This window comes from Rattus norvegicus, chromosome 20, assembly GCF_021556685.1.
Source record: "Rattus norvegicus strain SHRSP/BbbUtx chromosome 20, alternate assembly SHRSP_T2T, whole genome shotgun sequence".
NCBI lineage: Eukaryota > Metazoa > Chordata > Mammalia > Rodentia > Muridae > Rattus > Rattus norvegicus.
In genome coordinates, this window is record NC_141553.1 from 49,667,369 (window position 1) to 49,688,435 (window position 21,067).

At 48.0% G+C, this 21,067-nt stretch overlaps 1 protein-coding gene and 1 pseudogene across 4 annotated transcripts in view; one reads left to right on the forward strand and one right to left on the reverse strand.

The window, feature by feature from the left end:
- Positions 1-3,237: 3,237 nt before the first annotated feature.
- On the reverse strand, positions 3,238-3,494 carry LOC147998741 (small ribosomal subunit protein uS19 pseudogene; annotated as a pseudogene).
- A 1,643-nt stretch (positions 3,495-5,137) lies between these two features.
- The window catches only part of Scml4 (Scm polycomb group protein like 4), a 93,896-nt gene continuing 77,966 nt past the window's right edge, over positions 5,138-21,067 (forward strand). For 2 of the 4 annotated variants that reach the window (XM_087597555.1, XM_087597556.1), the window contains exon 1: positions 5,157-5,473. The gene's annotated coding sequence lies outside the window, so the exon portion shown is untranslated. Of the gene's footprint in view, positions 5,474-21,067 lie in introns of all 4 variants that reach the window. The other 2 variants (NM_001415016.2, XM_087597554.1) reach the window with 2 other exon arrangements.

Below are 21,067 nucleotides of genomic sequence, written 5' to 3' on the forward strand. Positions count from 1 at the left end.
ATGAGTGCCTTTTTGTGTCTTGTTAATCACAACCGCAGCTACTTTAAGCCGCAAACCCATCAACCTGAAGTGCTGATCTGTCAAGCCTGGTGGAGAGAGTGACTCTTGGGGTGGAAGAATTGTTAGCCCCAGATGGGCTCACAAAGACAGCATAGTGTCCAGCTTCATCTCCAGTCTAAAGCAAGGCGGTGATTGGACCAAGGTCATTGGTTCCTAGAGGGCTGGAAAGAGAGGCAGTGCCAGGAAGCTGTTGGGATAGACCAATTAACCACTGTGTCTTGGAAGCAAATGCCTGGGCAAAGCTGTCCATCACTTCTGAGCCCTTGGGCAATTTGCCTAGCATCCTGGAGGCTCATTTTTTTTCTGGTCTGTGGAGTGGGACCAATACCTATTTCCCAAGATTGATGAGTGTCATAGTTAGGGTTTTACTGCAGTGAACAGATGCCATGACCAAGGCAACTCTTACAAAGGAAAGCATTTAGTTGGGGCTGGCTTACAGATTCATTATCATCAAGGGGGCATGGCAGCATTCAGGCAGGCATGGGGCTGGAGGAGCTGAGAGTTCCAAAGCTGTTCTTGTTCCAAAGGCAGCTAGGAGAAGACTCTGGCTTCCAGGCAAGGAGGGGTGTCTTAAAGCCCATGCCCACAGTGATAAACTTCCTCCAACAAGGCCACACCTCCAAACAGTGCCACTCCCCGGGCCCAGCATATCCATCCCACCACACTGAGGTTGGACTACATGGAGCAGTAGTCCTTTAGTAAGTGTTACATATCACCTTAGAATGGCTGTGTGTGAGGGCCATAATGCTGATGGCTTGCCTACAGCGGAATCCTCTCAGCCTAAAGCTCGTGTTGGGAAACTCCATTTCTCCAAGCAAAGGTTGCACTTGATCTGGGTGATGTCTTCATCAGCAACTAACAAACCCCCAAAGGGAACCCTTTTCCCTTCATTACCTCTTGCTACCCACCAACCAAGTGGTGTTTATGTGGAGTATACTGTGCTCTGAGAGAGAAATGTGACCACAGCACAGAAAAGAGCAGGGGGGCAGGGTGGAGGGAGGCTGGAGAGATGGCTCAGTGGTTAAGAGTATACACACTGTTCTTCTGAAGGCCTAGAGTTCAATTCCGAGCACCCACATGGCCTCTCACAACTGTGTGACGTTGCCTTCTGGCATGCAGATGTACACGCAGCAAAGTACCCATATACATAAAATTCATAAATAAGGAAATCTTTTGTAAAAAGAGCATGGTGGAAAGCACTAAGCGATGCGATGCACTGTGTGTGTGCGCGAGTGAGTGTGTGTGCGTGTGTGTGTGTATGTATGTGTGTGTATGTGTGTGTATATGTGTGTGTGCATGTGTGAGTGTGTGTGAGTGTGTGCACATATGTGTGTGTGAGTGTGTGCATGTATGAGTGTGTGTGCGTGTGTGTGTATGAGTGTGTGTGCATGTGTGAGTGTGTGTGAGTGTGTGAGTGTGTGTGTGCATGTATGAGTGTGTGTGTGTGCATGTGTGTATGAGTGTGTGTGTGCATGTGTGAGTGTGTGTATGTATGTGCATGTATGAGTGTGTGTATGCATGTGTGTGTATGAGTGTGTGTGCGTGTGTGAGTGTGTGAGTGTGTGTGAGTGTGTATGAGTGTGTGTGTGCATGTGTGAGTGTATGTGTGTATGTCTGTGTCTATTGGCACATATATGTGCACATACGTGTGAAGGCCAGAACAGAGGTTGATGCTAGGCATCTTCTTTGATCCCTCTACTTTACTTAGAAGAGCAGAGTCCCACAATGAGCTGGAACTCTCTGGCTCACCTGACCCACTTAGCCAGTGCACGCCAGGATCCTGTCTCTGCTTCCTGGTCATGATGGGATTGCAGAGTCACCACACCTGCCTGGCATTTCTGTGAGCGTTTGGGGTCTGAACTCCGATACTTATGCAGCACGCACACACCTTATCCACCGAGCCATCCCCCCAGCACAGCCTGAGCATTTTGGTGGTCATCCAGGGATATACAAGGTCAGGGCTGTGATGGAGGAGGAGAACACTTTGCCTTTTAAAAATCCTTTGGCGGATACTCACCATCCCACACATTTAATTTTCTTACATGCTTAACTTAAATTTTCTTGGAATAAAAAATATTCAATATTTTTGTAAAATATTGGTAACTTCAGGTGATGGTTAAGCAGAAAGGATTTTGAGTATCGTGCTTGCATGCATGTACAGTTCATCTCAGTAATATCGATCTAAATATTTCAGCTGGGCTTTAGTTAACTTCAAGGTCATGTGTGACTGCCAAGTTGACCCATGGAATGGCGAAGCAGCAGCCCAGCACACCTTGCTGAAGGACAAGCACACAGACAGAGTCCGCAGGCAGAGGAAGCGTTCGGATCAGAGGCAGAGCCCCTCAGAGTCTTCCTGGGAAAGGAAAACCAAAGGTCTTTGGAGTAAGAGTCCACCAAAGCCTTTTCTCTTTATATGGTTTGATTCCTTAAGAAGCGTTGGTTTCATTTGTCGAAAGAGCCATATTAAATTAAACACCAGTTACCCACGTTCACCTAAGGTGCCCTTCAGTGGAACACTGTGTGAGACTCTATGACCACAGCTGTGGCTGGAACTTGGTGCAGGCCACATTTAAACCACCCATCAGGCCCTAGTGTGCTCCTCCTCCCCCCAGGGCCTTACCCTATAGTTGAGGTTGCCCTGAGACTCACCATGTAGCCCAGGCTGGCCCATTTCTTTCTGCCTCAGGCTCTTGAATGCTGACATCACAGGTATGTGGCCCACGCCTGACTGGCTTCTAATTTCTCTTCTCCTTCTCATCTTCTTCCTTAGGCCCTTTCTTCTTTAAATGAAGTCAGTTATATGAAATTACAAACAGCTCCCCCCACCCAAATGAAACTTCCAAGACTGTATTTTCCTGAATAAAACATTAAAATTCGACAGGTGATTAAAGTAAGGATGTGGATTCCTTCTCTTCCTTCTCTTCATTTTTACTTTTCCTGTCTCCATTTTTACTTTTTCCGTTTGGTTTTATAATATATTTATTTTCAAAGGATAAAACCCTTGACAGTTTAAATATATACAAGTCCAAAGGAGTTGTTGTAGGTCAGTGGTGAACCCACGATGCTTTCTTCAGTTGCCCACTGCCTCCTCTAAGGCCTCTTCCCACGAGGAGAGGACTCTGACTATTCCTACCCCTACTCCTACCCCTCCTCCCTCCAGGGCTGGAAATGAGTCTTTATTGCCTCTGCTATTTGAGGGGGATGAATCGGGAGGAGTGGGTGGCCTCAGTATTGGGCCGGCCGTGTTTTGCCAGCTTGTAGGCGATGGAGAACTCGCCCAGGTAGTGGCCGATCATCTCTGGTTTGGTCTCCCCCTGGCTGAAGGTCTTGCCATTGTACACACCCACCATGCTGCCAACCATCTCAGGCAGAATGATCATGTCCCTCAAGTGGGGCCTCACTACCTCGGGCTTCTCCATGGGTGATGCCTCCTCCTTGGCCTTTCTGAAGCCCTTGAGCCTGCTTCCGCCGCAAGCACGGTCTCTGTCAGGCGCTGTACAACGGCATCAGCTGTTCGTAGGACATGTCTAGCAGTTGGTCGAGATCCATGCCATGGTAGGTAAACTTGTGGAAGGTTCACTTCTTCTGCTCCACTTCGGCCATCTTGGTTGCTGTTCGGAAAAGGAAGTGTCCCATCCTCCCTAACCGCACGGATCTGCACTTTGTGGTGAACATGTTTACTTTTCCACATCTACATCATGAGTTTCAGCCCAAAGTTTGTCTCTCATGACCTTAATAATTTCTACTTGGGCCAAATTGCCCATATCTTTCATAAAATGGAGATCTATCGGGAGCTTTTCTGGACCAATCTTGTTTTGCTAACTCAGCCTGATTCCCTTGGATGTCAAAGGGGACATTTACTATACTGTTGGTACAAATGTGTGACTCTTTGTGGCGTTTGGTAGGAATGGAGACTGCCATCCAAGCTGGGCCAGGACCAGCATGGGAACCAACTTGGGGCAGAGGAGTCAGGGCCATGGCCGGCAGCCAGCATAGGCAGGAAGGACACATGCCACCCAGGGGATTCCTTCTTTCTTAGTAAGGTTAATGCTTTGACTTCAAAAACATCAATTTCCCGTATCTATTTAATTTAATTGGACAAATTTACTTCAGACGGCACATACCTTCAGGTAAACTTCAAATTGAAGTTCCTTTCTAATTTTTCATATTCTCGGTAACTGGCTAAGCTATGACCCAGACCTTCCAAATTAGCTTAGCTAATGGTCAGTCCTGGCTATAAACATGCTGCCCGTCCCTGCACGTCAGCCTGGGAGAGAGACCAGGCATTTCATCTGTAGGAGATGCTTGACACACATCCCGTGTCCCCAGATGAATGAAGTCAGCACCAGAAAACCTGGACTCACTTTATAGAAAGAAGGGGAGGAGAAAAGGTGCCTTCTCTGGTACAGGCTGGTTTAGTGGACAGGCAGTGTGTATGGAGGAGAGACAGCAGCCCTTCCCCAGGCAGGTCCCAAGCATGTTTGGGCATGGAGAAACACTTCCATATGTGCATACACGGATGTGGAGCCGTGTGGCATTAAATGTAGGATAGGTAGCTTCAGAGCTGACAGGTACAGCCATGGTGTGTCCCCATGGGTAAGCTCCTCTGACAATATACAGGTTCTCTGTTGGAATAGCATCTTTCTTCCTTCCTTCCTTTCTTTCTTTCTTTCTTTCTTCCTTCCTTCCTTCCTTTCTTTCTTTCTTTCTTTCTTTCTTTCTTTCTTTCTTTCTTTCTTTCTTTCCCCCAAAGCCAAACATTAGCCGTGTCAGATCACGACAGTCTTATAAGCCTGGTGTGGCCCTCACTGCTGCAGGACTGGGACAAAGAGATGGTGTTACAGTCTGGTTTCTATGGCAACGGGAGGAGGGGTCATGAAAACTGAAATGCAGGAAAACACCCATTCTGACTATTGTGACATAATTCAGTTTATTACAAGGAAGTAACTACCTAAGAAGCAGAAGTGTCATTACCTGCCAGCTCCTGTTCACAAAAAGCTGCACTGTACAGAGGAAAGAAACACCACACACACACACACACACACACACACACACACACACACACACACAGAGCTCTCGCTTTCTGCATGTAAAATGTGTGTGTGTTCTTTAGAAGCCAGTGGTTGGCTGGTTTTCCGGACATGATGTGGTTGAAGCTGTCATCGTAATGGAAATTCACTGCTGTAGCTATGGTAAATCGAGCGCTCTGCCTGTGCTGAATGCATTAGTCTAATGAGATGTTTGCAGCGGGCGAGCAGGGCTGCTGGCGACTAGCTGTGAGCCGTAGCACACGGGTGGAGGATAGCTTGTGCCACACTCACAGTACGTGTGCGTGCGGGAAGTCACCTGTCTCCTAAGACAACACTCCCGACCTCATCAACACCCTGATCAGGGTCCTGTGACCCAGCTGTAGGTAAGGGATGCGCATGCTGGAGGGTGTGCTGTGGTACTGTTATACGACTCCTCGTCGTGCTGTCAGCACAACAGGTTACCTGCTTCAGTTCCTTTGGGAGGGTTTGCATGCCTGCCTCTGTGGTAATGCACGAGTGTCTGGTGCTAAAACTACTGAGCCCGGTGGGGAAACTTCAGATCCTAACATGCAAAATACAATGTTTGATTTCTCAACTCTATCTCAAAGGAAGATGAAATAGAAACATACAGTTTATAACCATTTTTGATATTACACACCGCTCTTTAAACCTGCATGTAAATATGTGCAAAGTTTTATTTTTTCAAACGTGAACTTGGTGTTTTTTTCCCCTAATAGTAATTTTGCCTTATTTTGTTTTATTAATGTAAAAATTGTAGTGTGGTTTAGGTTACAAATATTTACCTAAAATTTATTATTAAAATCGGCATGACATAAGCACTCACCAAAGTATTTGTTTTTAAGTTGGATTTTATTGACTTACGTTGAATGTTGCAGGTGGGATAGTTCATGTGTTTTTGTGGCTAATTTACCACAGATAAGAATAGTATTAATTGTCTGCAAGTTCCTGCTGTTAGTTCTTTAGGAAGAAAAAAAAAAAATCCCAGGTTAGTATGGAATGCTTGGAGTTTTCCCAAGTTCAAAGTTCACTTCCTTCCCCTACACAGTACTATGTGACCCAAGCTAGCTCCCACCGGTTCTTCCTGCAGCACCAAGTGTCACAGACAGGTGCTCTGTGGATGGACAGGACCGGTGGGAACCGGTGCGGAGGGGGCTGCTGAGTAAGCAGTTTTTACTCGTCATTGATGGGTTTTGTGACGATAAACCAGGGGTGGCTTGCTGTGTTGCCTTTCTAGGGTCATGGCATTTCTCACGAGGGCTAAAACCATCAGCAGCCCTCTGAGAAAACAGGACCTTGTAGCGGGGGGAGGGGGCTTGAAAAGTGATCCAGATGTGGTGGTTGTGTGTTCTGTGTAGTTCCTTTCTCAATTAAGGAATGATGTTTTTGAAGGGCCAGAGACATAATTGCCCTTCCCCTCCTCAAGGCATTTTTCTCTTCTTATTAAAAACAAAACGAAACGGAATGTCTGGAGAACTCGGGAAAATATAGAGGCCACTGTAGAGAAGGTGCCTGAGTTAGACTATTTTATGGATCATTTTGAATGTCTGTTGCTTGGTAGAATGGCTCGGTCTATCTGAGTAACAGTTACAGGGTGGCAAGTACCTGGAAAACTACCAGTGAGTGGCCGTCAAAATGCTGCTACAATGTAAATACCGATGCCCCATTCAGAGAAGCTGCTTGTAGCTTTAGGACCGACCTTTAAAACATAGCTGTCAACTGTTTTAAAAACATGAATGTTTTCTATCTCTCTTAACATTGTGCCTGCCTGACTTGTGTCAGAAGAGGAGACGCAGATTCTACAAAATCCCATATTTTGTCGAAATTACTTTTATTTTATTAAAAGCTGTATACACGAGCAATAATAAGACAGGGAAAATGAGCGGGCAGGTGTGACTTCTTCCTGCACAGCCTTTCTGCTGCTGGTGTTTTCTGCAAGCGATATACCAGCCACCAGCGTAGTTTCACTTTCTGGTTCTGGTTGTGGGGCTGAAGGTTGGAGGTCACAGGCGATCAGCTTCTGGGAAACAAGCCAAACTCAAATGTTGTCACCTCAACTCATCCGCTTTGATCTTGCCAACTCAAAAAAAAAAAAAAAAAAAAAAAAAAAAACCAAACCAAAACAACAACAAAAAAACCCAAGGACTTTTAATATATTCAATACTGCTCTCGTGTGATAAAAATTCGAACAAGACCCTGAAGGACAAAGAAAGACAGAAGTTAAAAAAAAAATTTTTTTTTACTAAATGTTTGGAAAATCATGACCAGATTGCCTTAAACCCTTCATAACATGGTGGTTTTTATTTGTCTCTTTTTCATCCTAACGTTGGAGCTCAGTGCTTAACTGCAATGAATGGAGGGAAATGACGAGGAATGCTCGCCGAATAACAGCTTTTCTGGTGTGTGGAACACAAAACTCAGAGTGTTTCTTAGGTTTGTCTACAGTTTTGTCAGACCCAGGGGCATATCACACACACACACACACACACACACACCACACACACACGCACGTACACACACACACACACACACACACACACACAGACACACACGCACGTGCACACCCCTGGTGGCCCACACTTTAGAACAGACGCCACCTCCGACAGCTTCAGCATTCCATGACCTCAGTGTAGCTGGGCTGTACGCTCCCTGGAGGTTAGAATTCTACCTCCCTCCTGTTTCATCTTCACAGATTTAGTTTGAGAACAGATCTGGGATGAAGATGATGGACCCCTTTCCCATGAGGGAAAATCGTTTTCCTGAGATGTTTATGAGAACAGGCTCCTTCCTGTCAGGTGTGAGCACAGAGGTTTGTTTTTAGTGATGGACAAATTCAGTATTTCTGAAAAAGCCTTTTAAAAAAAAAAGTTTATAAGGCTATTTTATGTCTTCATCCCAAAGTCTCCCAAGAGACTGAAATTTACACGTTTTCCCCTCCTTTTAAAATGTTTTTGTTGCTCTCGGAGACAGGTGAGGAGAGACGGGGGAATTCAAACGGTCCCTAGGAGGAAGAAAAATCAGATGGTTTGGTGCAAACATAAAGTTACAGAAGCCGCCAGGGTGTCTAGTAAATTACTCTAAATTTTAATTAATGAGACACAAAAGCCATACTACAAGCTTTAAAAATTACCCTTTTATCAATACGGTGGTAATTAACTTTCTCTAGAATTAGCGATTCTCTGAGCCCCGGGCAGTATGCCGCCTGCTAAGTTCTTTGGAATGCTGCCAGTTTTTAACAATCGGTCTCTTGGCAAAGCTAGTGATTTTTAATTCAAATATCTATTGTGGCATTTTTCAGTTGTGGCTCAAAGACCATTAAGATCACTCAAACCCTGGCGAAATCTCTGAGACCCAGAGTAGCTGGGAATATTTGGTTTGCATTAGAATTAGCTACTTTCTCTTTCTTCGTTTTCCCCGCTTCTACCTTTTTCCTCGGCAAACCCCGTGGCCGGAAGCCATGGTGATGAATTATGGTTTGCGGGCGCGCGCACAGCCCCCGGCTTCATTCGCGTTCGGTTTATCTCGGCTTCAGTTCTGGAGAGTGGGTGTTCCCTTACACTCCTGCAAGCTTGCGTGGGTGGGTCATCAGATGCAAAGACCTAGGTGGAGACTCGAAGGAAGCACAGGTCTGAGACCTTTTTCCGTTGTGTCCAGAGGTTTGCAATTTGGCTGATTTACCCATAGTGATGGCTACTGGTTGTAGGAGGCAGTCCTTACATCTCAGAGGAGCACCCAGCAAAACCACGCACATGCACACGCACGCACACCCACACGCACACGCACTTTTTTGGTCAGGCTGGGATGCTAGTGACTAGGTCTAGGCAGTCAGTGCCCACTGAGACAAAGTGCCCCCGCGGCTCGCCTTTTGGAATAAATCAGCTCCCTGAAACCAGGAGGAGCCTTTTAGCCACAGCTAAAGAGATCACACTCTTCAGGTCGTAGGGTGGTGACAGCTTGGGTTACTCTTTCAGAGAAGGAAGGAAGTTATCGCCCAGGGGCAGTCCTGAGTTTGTACTAAACTAAAGTCATTCCACAGAGTCCTGGTGTCACCCTGAAGGCAGGGGAGTGTGCCCTTGGCTCTCCAGGCAGGGGCCTCTTCGGTGTGTAGCTTTTCTTCCCCCTGCCTGTGGCAGTGTCAGGAATCTGGTGCTGCCAGCCTACATCCACCTCTCTTGAACCCCAGTTCCTCAGCCACCCTCCTTCAGAAAGTTTCACTTATGAAGTACCTGAGTGAAGGTGTTGACTCAGGGAGAACAAGGACCCGCCTCGCTTTCTGCAGAAGCCACAACAGCGAAGGGAGATGTGGGGTTGGCTGTAGGGAGAACACCAACATGCCTCGGGGGCAAAAGGCCCCAGTGTGCTCTGAGAGGTGGCCGTGCTGGCTGCCCAGACTGATGGTGACTCAGCTCTTGAGAGCTGAATGTTTGGTGAGAAAAGCCTGTTCCCTTCCTCTCTCCTTGCGAGAATTGTTTTATGTAGAGACCTCATTGGTTCGAAACAGAGGCACGTGGCTTGAAAGTCTTAAAGAAATTTTATGAAGGGACAGACGCAAGTGAGGCAAAGCACATAATTGTCCCAACAGGGTCCAAGTGAGGGGAGGAGAGGGGAACTGTGGGTAAGTGGTAATGGGTGCTGGGATAGAGCCCCAGAGAAGGGGGTTAGGGAATGTTCCCCTGGAGAGAGATGGCCCGTGGCTCTCAGCCGACAGAGTATAGGTAGAAGCAAGGTATTTCTTTTTTCTTCCTTTCATCCCAGGACATCATGTCTATAAGGAGAAAGTCAGGATTAAACACGAGATGTGTTTCCCTAGTATCCAGAGCCCTGCCCTGGTCCACTCCCCAGCTACGTGTGTTCTCAGCCATGTGTGAGGCTGGCTCTGCCACGGCACTGGCCCCTAAGCCATGTGTGAGGCTGGCTCTGCCACGGCACTGGCCCCTAAGCCAGCCTGGGGTGGCCTCAGGATCTGAATCCTGTTTTGACTGGCAGCCTGTGCCTCTGTGGGCAAGAAAAGGAAGAAATAGAGAGAAAACACATGGTGGGAGTCAGCTGTGGGGATACGTGCTTTTTTTTTTTTTTTTTTTTTTTTTTTTTTTTTTTTTTTGGTTCTTTTTTTCGGAGCTGGGGACCGAACCCAGGGCCTTGTGCTTCCTAGGTAAGCGCTCTACCACTGAGCTAAATCCCCAGCCCCGGGATACGTGCTTTTGATTTTGGGAACTGAGATTAGAAGTTTATATAACCAAAACATCCCTTTAGACCTATTTCTGGGCTACTACCATCTCGGACGCACAACTTGTTCTTTGCGTGTTTATGTATGTACACACACGTGCATGCATGTATGTATTTGTGTTTATGGCAACCAGAGGTTAATATCAAGTATCTTTCTCAATAGCTATCTTGCTGCGTGAGACGGGGACTCTTATGAACCTGGATCTTGCTGGGTATCTAGACTGGCTGGCCATTGGTCCCCAGAAGTCTCTTGTCTCTGCTTCCCTAGTGCTGGGATTCATTGCTTATGTCACCATGCCTGGTTTGTGGCGTGGACGCGGGTGCGGAGAATCCAAACTTGCTTCTCGCTTGTGCTTTCTCAGTCAGTTCAGACTGGATTGAGACATCTCCAGCCCCGAGGCCCATCTTCCTCTTCCACTTTCCTGAAAAGAGGCTGCCTTCTTAACTCACTGTTCCTTACGCTCTGCTCTCTTTCTTGTTGGGAACGTGTGTGTGTGTGTGTGTGTGTGTGTGTGTGTGTGTGTGTGTGTATGCCTGTGAGAGTGTTTGTGGGTAAGTGTTCATGTGTGTGTGTGTGTGCATGTGAGTGTTTGTGTGTGAGTGTGTGCACTATGTGCATATGTGTCTGTGTATGTATTTCTCTGTGTAGGCATTTCTCTGTCACCACTGCTGAGCCTCGTGGGCCACGGCACTCTCCGCTGTTGTTACTTCCTCTCGCCTCCTTAAACATCTGACTGAGAACGCTTGCCGTTAGCTGAGGACTCAGGTTCCGTTCTCAGTGTCCCCATGGGAGCTCACATCCGTGAGTCATTTCGGTTCCACCAGATCTGGTGCCCTCTTCTGGTCTCCTCATGGTCCAGGCATGCAAACCACCATACATAGACAAGAAAAAGTTTTAACTCTTAAAAAAATAAAGGTCTTACTTGATTCAAATGGTGATGGCTGCCAGCACCCATGGGGATCACAGGGCTGCTCAGAGGAGCCTGAGGGACCCACGGAGGCTTTGAGGGGAGAGATGAAGAGAGGATGAGCCTGAGAGCATGCAGTATCCCTGGAATAATTTTAAGAAAGGGCAGGTCTTACGGGAAGGTGCTTTTTAAAAGTGGTTTTATGGAATTAGATAAAAAGAGGGAAGGAGAGTGTGGGACCACAGTACTGTCCCAGGACTTCCATGGTCAAGCTCAGGGAGCCAACAGGGCAGCAATGGGACATCTGCAATGAGTCTTGACTCTAGTTATGTATTTGTAGTGCTTCAGAAACCTTTAACCAACACTCCCACTCAGCTGGCACTTGAGATTCCTGAAGTGCTTCCCCGAGCTAATGAGGCCGTACAGTCCCTAAGCCTTCAGCCAGTGACCTTTGCCCATCCTGGGTGTTCCTATCTCCAGTCCCCCAAATTGTATGTCTTGGATCACTGCCATCCATGGACCGATATTGATCAACAATCCCCGAGGGTAGGGAGAACCACAGTGAGCCACCATGTGGGTGCCTTGAACCCAACCTGGGTCTTCTGCAAGAGCAAAATGTTCTCTTAAATGTGGAGCGTCTTTCCAGGTCTCCCGCTTTTCTTTGAAAGGCACCGGTTCTATTTGGGGCCTCACCCTCATGACCTTATTAACCCCTACTTATTTCTGTAAGCGACCTGTCTCCAAATACAGTCATACTGCCAGTTAGGGCTTCAGCGCATGAAAGAAACACAAATCAGCCAATGGCACTGCTTACCTAAGTCTGGCTTGTTGACATCCGCATCCCTGTCAATATCATGGAAACCCTGCGAGCCTCTCAGTGGCCTCTCCACTGAACAGATGCCTACCTTTCATGGACATTTAAGCCTATCTTGTCCCTACTGTACTCACTTCAGGCATGCAGGGGTCCACAGAGGTTCCAGATCTCCCCCACAGCAGACGAGGTGACCTTTACGTCCCCAAATCCCTTTAAACAAGAATCCCCCATTTCTTCTTTCCCCTTCAACATTCCCTCCTCCTCCATGGTACACAGGTCACAAAGTCCGTAAGACTGATGAGACGTCCCAAGAGAGGGGTACACTGGCTACGCCTGGTTATCACCCCAGAGTTCACACTTGCTGTCAAGTCCAATGTCCTACCTGTTAGTGGACCATAAGACCCCTCCCCAGAGGTCAGGATCCATCCTAACATGCTTCAAATGCCCATTGGAGGGAGGTCTTGATGGTAAGAGTTCCAGGTAAATGGGAATTAGGAGTCACACTTTCAGACCAAATTTTCTCTACTCCAGTTCTGTTCTGTCGGCTGGCCTCCCAGTGAGATGCTCCTTTGCCCGAGTCTGAGATCCCTTAAGTTAAACATCTCGATGTGGCACCAGGGCCAGTGCCAGGGTCAGACCTGAAGTCCTGCTTTCCTGAATCCTATGCCAGAGTGGCTGTCAACGGTGGCCAGTTAATTCAAGGACATCTAATTTGATAGCGAACACGGTGGTGTTGAGCACGGACGGCTTTGGAAAAGCCTCACCTGTAACTGTCTGTCTCCAGCTCACACCCGGTGGGCGCTGTGGGTGGCTGGAGGCAGACTTCTCAGTTACATGGGGATGCTAAGCCCAAGAGGAAGGCTCACAAGCTCAGCTTGCCTGGGCATTCGAGATAGACCTGGAGAGTTTGATTTTTCTTTGTCCACATTTCACACCCTACACCTCAACCGGGGATTTCTAGTGTATCTCGATCCCTGACTGGTGTGGCAGGCAATGTGCAGAGAGCTATGGGAAGAAGACTGAGTGTGGGTAACCTTGGTGACAACCCCCACACCCCTGACCGAGCCTCCAGGACAGAGGCAGGTGCCAGACAAATGTCTGCCCTCCACCTGAGGAGAAACCCTGGCTAATAGCCCCTTCCACCCCAACCCTTCGAGCATTAGAGAGGGGCCATTATATTTTCTGGGTGCATCAGTAGATCTGCAGACATGGGGAGGGACGGGTCATTGGAAGCAGTTATGGGCCTGAGGCCCTCCATGGCTGGCCCCATCCCTGAGCTGGACTATCAACTCTTCTAACATCCTTGCTTACTGGTTGCATTGAAAACCTAACCTTAGCATTCCAAACCGCTTCTCCCACACCTCTTCCTCCTTTGTTCTGTCCTCATTAAAAATATCATGACTTCCCTTCTCCACTACCTGAGGTAACAGTTGTGAATCCCCAACTTTCCTCATGCTATGACTTCAAGTCTGAAAACAAGACCTTACAGATGCTACTTTTTTTTTTCTTTTTTCTTTTTTTTTGGAGCTGGGGACCGAACCCAGGGCTTAGGCAAGCGCTCTACCACTGAGCTAAATCCCCAACCCCACGGATGCTACTTTTAAGAGAGTGTCCTGCTTCCCCTGTCCCCTCCTACTCCCTATGGCCTTTGCCCAGGTGTCAGGGCACCCTCAGGAGCCCATGGCACAGAACCTTTATATGTGGCTCCTTCTTTTAGCCCGCTTTGCACACTGCACTAATGGTACCATTGTAAGACCCAAGATCTGATTGTCTCAGCCTGTTGTTGTATGATAAAACACCTTAGATCGGATAACTTATAGATAATAGGGGTTTGTTTCTCATAGATCTGGAGTTGGGCAGTCTAAGGTCAGAGTGGGAGTGACGTTAGTGGAGGATGCCCTCTGTTTCCAAGATGGTGCCATGTTTCTGGGTCCTTCAGACAAGACACAGTATTGTCCTGTAAGGGACGAGGCAGGGAATGGTTCTTAAACCTTGAGTCCTTTGTGGGGCAGCTAATTCCAGTCATGGGAGGAGAGCCTTCAAGGCTTAATTACTCCCCAAGGGCCACACATTTCGATACAGTGGCCATTGAGATTTAATTTTAATATGAATTTTGTAAATCATAGTGTCTTGGTCACTCAACATGTTTTCCCTCCACATTTGTGTGTGTGTGTGTGTGTGTGTGTGTGTGTGTGTGTTTAGGTATGTATATGGAATGTTGTGTGTGTATATGAGTATATGTGTGTTTAGGTATGTTTATGGAATGGTGTGTGTGTGTAAATATGTGTGTGTTTAGGTATTAGGTATGTATATGGAATGGCGTGTGCGTGTATATGAGTATATGTGTTTTCAGTATGTATATGGAATGGTGTGTGTGTGTGTGTATGTGTGTGTGTGCGCGCGCGCGCGCGCGTGCGTGTTTAGGTATTTATATGGAGTGGCGTGTGTACAGCACGGTGTGCAGTCGATCAGAGGACAACCTTCTGGAGTCAGTTTGCTCTTCCTATCACATGGGTCTTGGGAATTGAATTCAGGTCGTCAGGTTTAAGGTAAGCTTCTCTACCTGCTAAGCCATGTCACCTGCCAGCTCAACCACTCACAATCCCAGATTCTGTCGCTTACACTTGGTTGCCAAATACTTTATTTACTGTGCCCTCAACTACGCCATCATAGTATATGTCTACTGCTTATAATGACCTAATTATGGGTATTCTTGGGTACATATCTCCAGTGCATGTGTAGTGATGAGATGCTGTATACCCATGTTAATGCAGTCATTCACCATGGATATTATAAAGCACACGGAAAGGAACAAATGGAAGACCCGTTGAGCCTTTGCCTGCTTCCGGTTCCGGTTCCGCTTCCGCTTTCCCTCCCCCTTCCCCTCCCCCCTCCCCACTATCCTCCATGTTGCTTTTCTGTGCCCTGGCATTCTCTTGTGTCACATCTTCATGTGATGACATTCTGTGTAAGGATGCAGACAGACAGAGAGACAGACAGACAGGAGGAGGATGGGGGAGCAATGGAGACTTAATATCATGCAATTATTAGGTTAATGCAATCCGGGACACAATGGGTGAGTAAAGCTGGTGTTTATTTTCCCCTCAGACTGTAACTAGTTCTCAGAAGTGCTGTAGGTTGTTGAACCTTAGTAACCAGAAAACAGCACCGCTCTCTGACTTCAAGCAGTAGCGAGAACCTAGTCGTTTGACAGGAGCAGGACTGGAAGATAATCCCAGCTGGAGGGAGCTAGTCTCCATCTTGGGCAGCAGTGCTAGGGCCTGTGCCTAGGAGAGCTGCGAGCACCGGCTGCAAACCAAGTTTTCGGGCCACAAAGACATGGCCAAGCAGTTCTCCTTGCCCAGCCGGGGAGAGAGTGCTTAATTCGCTTTTTGGGTATTCCCACCAGTGTTGAATTGGGGTAATAAATATGACAATAAGAATGAGATGGGACAGGAAAGGCTGAGGCAGCGTTTCGTTAATCTGTGTGGAGCATCAGCCAAGGCTTCACAAGCCCACAGCAATGAAACAGGAGCTTCTGCTGCAGGCATTTTAATTAGAGGCCCTGGGAATACCAGAGTCTGTGGTAGTGGACCCAAGGCAAGCCTTCATCTAGACCCTGTGCTGCTATTAAGGAGTCTTGCTAGGGGTGGGGCTTGGGGAGGAGAGCCAAGAGTTTCTGAGAGGAGGAGGCGGGGCTCTGTGGGCTTGTGTCCAATAGCAATTAGCCCCTTGGCTGTCAGCACTTCGGCCCTTGTTTTAACAAAGATTGGCTGAAAGGCTTCAATCCGTGATGGACACCAAAACATTCTTAAAAAGGTTCTTTTCTTCCTTTCGTCTTTCACCCTGTGACTTAAATACCACAGAAAGGATAAAGACATCATGAATTGAAAGCGGCTAGCATACCTAGTCCCTGAAATGTGGGGGTATTGAGCAGAGAACATTTAGGCACATTTCACCGAAGAACTCTCCAGCTCCCAGAAGTTTCAGATTCCCCCTCCTCACCCTCAGGGCTGATTCCAGATGCTTTGGCACAGGAGGATCTGAACCCAAGGCAAGGGGGACACCACCTTTGTCCCACAGGCTCAAGGGGGTGGCCCTGTGCTCTGCCACCTACAGACACCATTTGTACAACAAGCCAAGAACCAAGAGAAACAGATGGCAGCCTCCTAGAGTCGTGGGTCTGTCACCAGCATTGGGTCTCCTCCTAGCTTGGAGCTGGGTGTGTGAGGTGTGTGACACAGTGGGATTAAATGGGGGGGGGTGGTTGGGGATTTAGCTCAGCGGTAGAGCGCTTGCCTAGCGAGCGCAAGGCCCTGGGTTCGGTCCCCAGCTCTGAAAGAAAAAAAAAGAAATGTAAATAAATGGGGGGGGGGGTGAAAGGTCTATGCTAACCCAGGAAGAGAGTTTGGTACTCAAAGCCAACACTTCTGTGACAGCTCAGGGACACAAGGGCTAGTACCAGACATTGAGTCCTGGAAGAGTTAATAACAGAGGGGCCACCTGCTGTGAACACGGAGTCCAGCACACACGGGGAGGGAGGGGGCTCTTTTGCATTGCCAGGTAGGAGTGGCAGCACATGGGGGTTGAGGGGGTGGGGAAGGGTGTCTCAGGAGGTCAGTGGAGAGAGAGGTCGACTGGCAGAGTGACTTTGATTTATTAATTAGTGACTTTGATTTGATTAATTAATTATCAAGTGTTCGTAATGGGTGCAACTGGTAGGCTACCTTACTCTGGACATTAGAGAACAGGTGTCTCCTAGAGCCACAAATGGGTTTTCTAACCCCTAGAGACTCCTTCTTCTACCAGTGCTGCTTTCTGTCGGTCATAGGCTGTCTCATGAGCACGCTCAGGCCCACAGCCAGTTCCCTGTTTCTGTAGGTTGGGGTTCAACTATTTAATGTGTGAGATTTTTCTTAATGAGGGTACACTCTGAGGCCAGCTACTGCCTTTTCTGCTCTTGCACATGAGGTCCTAGGGTAGGCTGTTGGCGTTGTTCTCGGTTTTTTCTGTCTGTCTGTCTGTCTGTCTGTCTGTCTATATGTCTATGTGTGTGTGTGCACCTGTGTAAGTTTATGTGCACCATGCATATGCAGTAGAACATCGATCTACTGGGGCTGGAGTTACAGGTGGTTGTGAGGCACTGTGTGGGTTCAGGGGACTGAACCTGGGTGTGAGCGCTCTTAACCACTGAACCATCTCTCTAGTCCCAGCTATTAGTGTCTCGACAGCCCAGGATGGGAACTATAGCCCTGACAATGTCCAGGTAGACAAGTTGCCTCTCCTTGAGTCTCTGAGTCTTGGCATGGTCATGATTAGAGGGGAGATGAGAATGCCTAGCTCAGCTGTCTGTTGTGCACACGAAGTGGGGAGTTTGGGGTACATCGGCAGGCTGAGTCCGCCTGTGCTCAGTATTTCTTAGAGGCCAGGTTCCCTGTTTGACTGTCCTGAGTTGAGAAGAGAATCTATAACTTGTCTAAACATGTCTTATACACACAAAAAAAATCAGGGAAGACCGTAGGTACAGGACACTCTCGGGTGTCACCTCCATGACACATCCTGTTTTATTTAATGAGGAAAAAAAAGGGGGCCTCTCTCTAGACGGTTCCCAGATGCTTACATTCAAATGTAGTTGTAGAACTCACAGCCAGGCTTCTCTGTGTGAGAACCTTGGACCTCGTGCTCTCGATTCCTCTCGTCCCAGTTGTCACCCCTCTACTCCCCCACCCTGAGAGAAGTCCAACTTCAATTCTGTTGTCCCTGTGGTCACTGGAAAGACACTGCATCAGAGCCAAGCTGCGTTCTCATCAGCTCTGGTTGCCAGGGTTATATAGCTGCCCCGTGCTCCTCAATCGAGGGCCTATAAAACAGTTCACCACGTACTCGAAACTTGACATCACCCTCTGCTGAGCTGAGCTGGGAAGTTTACAGCTGAGAACACAGAGTCCAGGGGACAGTGCAGTTTTGGCTCAGCATAGCGGGTTCTCAGCTGTCCGTGATGCCTTTCATCTAACAGAAACATCCGGGCACACAGCACCAGCCAGGATTAGATCCAGGGTGTTATGTTAAGAGGTCCTGAAGTGTCCCCCAACCCCCGCTTCTATCAAAAGGGCAGCAGCATGAGTTCTTCATCTCTGTCTTTCCCAGAGTTCGTGAGGACAAGCATGGGGCCCTTGCACCGGTGCACTCTGTTTTCTTGCTAGTTGTCACCCTACAGCTTATCCAAATGCTGCCTCTGGCCCAGTTCCCGCTCTTGGTCTGTCCCTGTGGTTGTGCTTCTCAGAGACATGCTACAACATGGAAAAGGAGACCTCAGGGAGAAGGACACAGGCCCAGGTTATCATTTATAGTGTCATGGATCCTGGGAAACTCACACAGGGCCAAGTCTCTCCTGAGGGAGTTATAAAAATCCAGCAAGGTGATCAAAGCCTATGCCAGGGCCTGGCATGAGGCAAGCACCATTCAACAATCTGTCGACCTTCTCTTCTGCAAGCTGCTTAGTGTTGGGACTCTGTCTTGGAGTCTGAGGTGATGGTAGACTGAGGTGATGGTAGACTGAGGTGAGGGTAGACTGAGGTGAGGGTAGACTGAGGTGATGGTAGACTGAGGTGATAGTAGACTAGACTGAGGTGATGGTAGACTGAGGTGATGGTAGACTGAGGCAATGGTAGACTGAGGTGATGGTAGACTGAGGTGATAGTAGACTAGACTGAGGTGATGGTAGACTGAGGTGATAGTAGACTAGACTGAGGTGATGGTAGACTGAGGTGATAGACTGAGGCGATGGTAGACTGAGGCGATGGTAGACTGAGGCAATGGTAGACTGAGGCGATGGTAGACTGAGGCGATGATAGACTGAGGCGATGGTAGACTGAGGTGATGATAGACTGAGGTGATAGTAGACTAGACTGAGGTGATGGTAGACTGAGGTGATGGTAGACTGAGGTGATGGTAGACTGAGGTGATGGTAGACTGAGGTGATAGTAGACTAGACTGAGGTGATGGTAGACTGAGGTGATGGTAGACTGAGGTGATGGTAGACTGAGGTGATAGTAGACTAGACTGAGGTGATGGTAGACTGAGGTGATAGTAGACTAGACTGAGGTGATGGTAGACTGAGGTGATAGACTGAGGCGATGGTAGACTGAGGCGATGGTAGACTGAGGCAATGGTAGACTGAGGCGATGGTAGACTTAGGCGATGATAGACTGAGGCGATGGTAGACTGAGGTGATGATAGACTGAGGTGATAGTAGACTAGACTGAGGTGATGGTAGACTGAGGTGATGGTAGACTGAGGTGATGGTAGACTGAGGTGATGGTAGACTGAGGTGATAGTAGACTAGACTGAGGTGATGGTAGACTGAGGTGATGGTAGACTGAGGTGATAGACTGAGGCAATGGTAGACTGAGGCGATGGTAGACTGAGGCGATGCTAGACTGAGGTGATGCTAGACTGAGGCGATGGTAGACTGAGGCGATGATAGACTATACTGAGGTGATGGTAGACTGAGGTGATGGGCTGTTTATTTATTCATTTTTAAAAAAATACCCAATTTATTTACTGTCTTTCTCCTTGTCTGTTCTTTGTTAAGATCTGGTAAAAATCAGTGTGAGGAACTAGTCATGTGACACTGGAAAAGCTCATTCACTCATCCAGCCAATCAATAGAAGCCCCTTCTGCTTTAGCTTTGTGCTCGTCCTTATGGATGCTGGGGGAAGGACGTGACCTCACCCATGAGACACTCAGTCTAATTATAGTGCAGAGCAGGAGGGCTGTCAAGTCACTAGTGAGTCCCATGTGTGTCGAGGCAGGCTATGCAGGGCACTATTGGAAGGATCCCTTTGCATATGCTGGGGCAGAGAGGAGAGATGGGAAAGGGATATGAGGGCGAAGCAGCCCGTGTAGGGGAGTCCCAAAAGGAGAGGAGGTACTGGACTGGCTTCCGGTGTCTCACCAGGATCTTCCCCTATAGGCAGAATTCTGCTCTACCAAAGGGAAAATGGGTCTCTGCAAATCTACAGTCTAGAGCTGGGCTTGGGGAGAGGAGTTTCTGAGAAGCGAGGGTCCGCAGAGGATCAGGAAGAATTCAGTCAGTTGTGCCCAGCAATGGAGAAGGTCCTGCCTTCTAAGAGGAGCACTTGAGGGTGTGGGTTTTGTACCACCACAGAAGGAAAGCAGAAAGGAGAGGAGAGGGAAGGAGGAACATAACTCCTGGGTCTCCTGCCACTCCCAACCCCCACACTCAGATCACTCCACCTCCAATCCCCACACTCAGATTGCCCCAAACCCAACCCCCACACTCAGATGGCTCCACCTCCAACCCCCACACTCAGATGGCTCCACCTCCAACCCCCACACTCAGATCACTCCACCCCCAATCCCCACACTCAGATGGCCCCACCCACCACACTCAGATCACCCCACCCCACCCCCACACTCAGATTGCCCCCCTTGACTATCTTGCCCAGCTCCACAGTCAGCTTTGCTCTAAGCAGGGAGGTACAGGTCAGATAGGGGACTATATTCTGCTGGCTCTAATCTGTCTTGGGGGCCCCAGTTTTGAAATACTTTTCTTCTAAAGAGACTCAAAAAAAGGGATGACCAGGTAATATCTTCTGATAGAAGAAACTGCAAAAGGAAATTAATGGATGTGCATGGGTGCTCATATACGTACACACATGATTTTAGATAACTTAGAACGAACAAGGGCATACTGTGATTTTGCATCCTGTGGTTTCTATCTGGCACCTTCTCTCTATATTCCCCTTTGGACACTGCATTGCTCAGGCCAGAATTCATGAAAAGTTTGGAGCCTGTCTTGTCCTGGGGTCTAGCCTCAGGCAACTGTAGTCATTCTACCTCCACTTAACCTTGCCTGCTCCGAATTGGTTTACATTATATTTCTTAGTTATCCAAGTTGAACGCCATAGTTTTGTTTATATTTCAGCAAAAATGAGTGTGTCAGTCCAGGCAGTAGTTAATCCCAAAGAGGAGAGGAGAAAGACCAT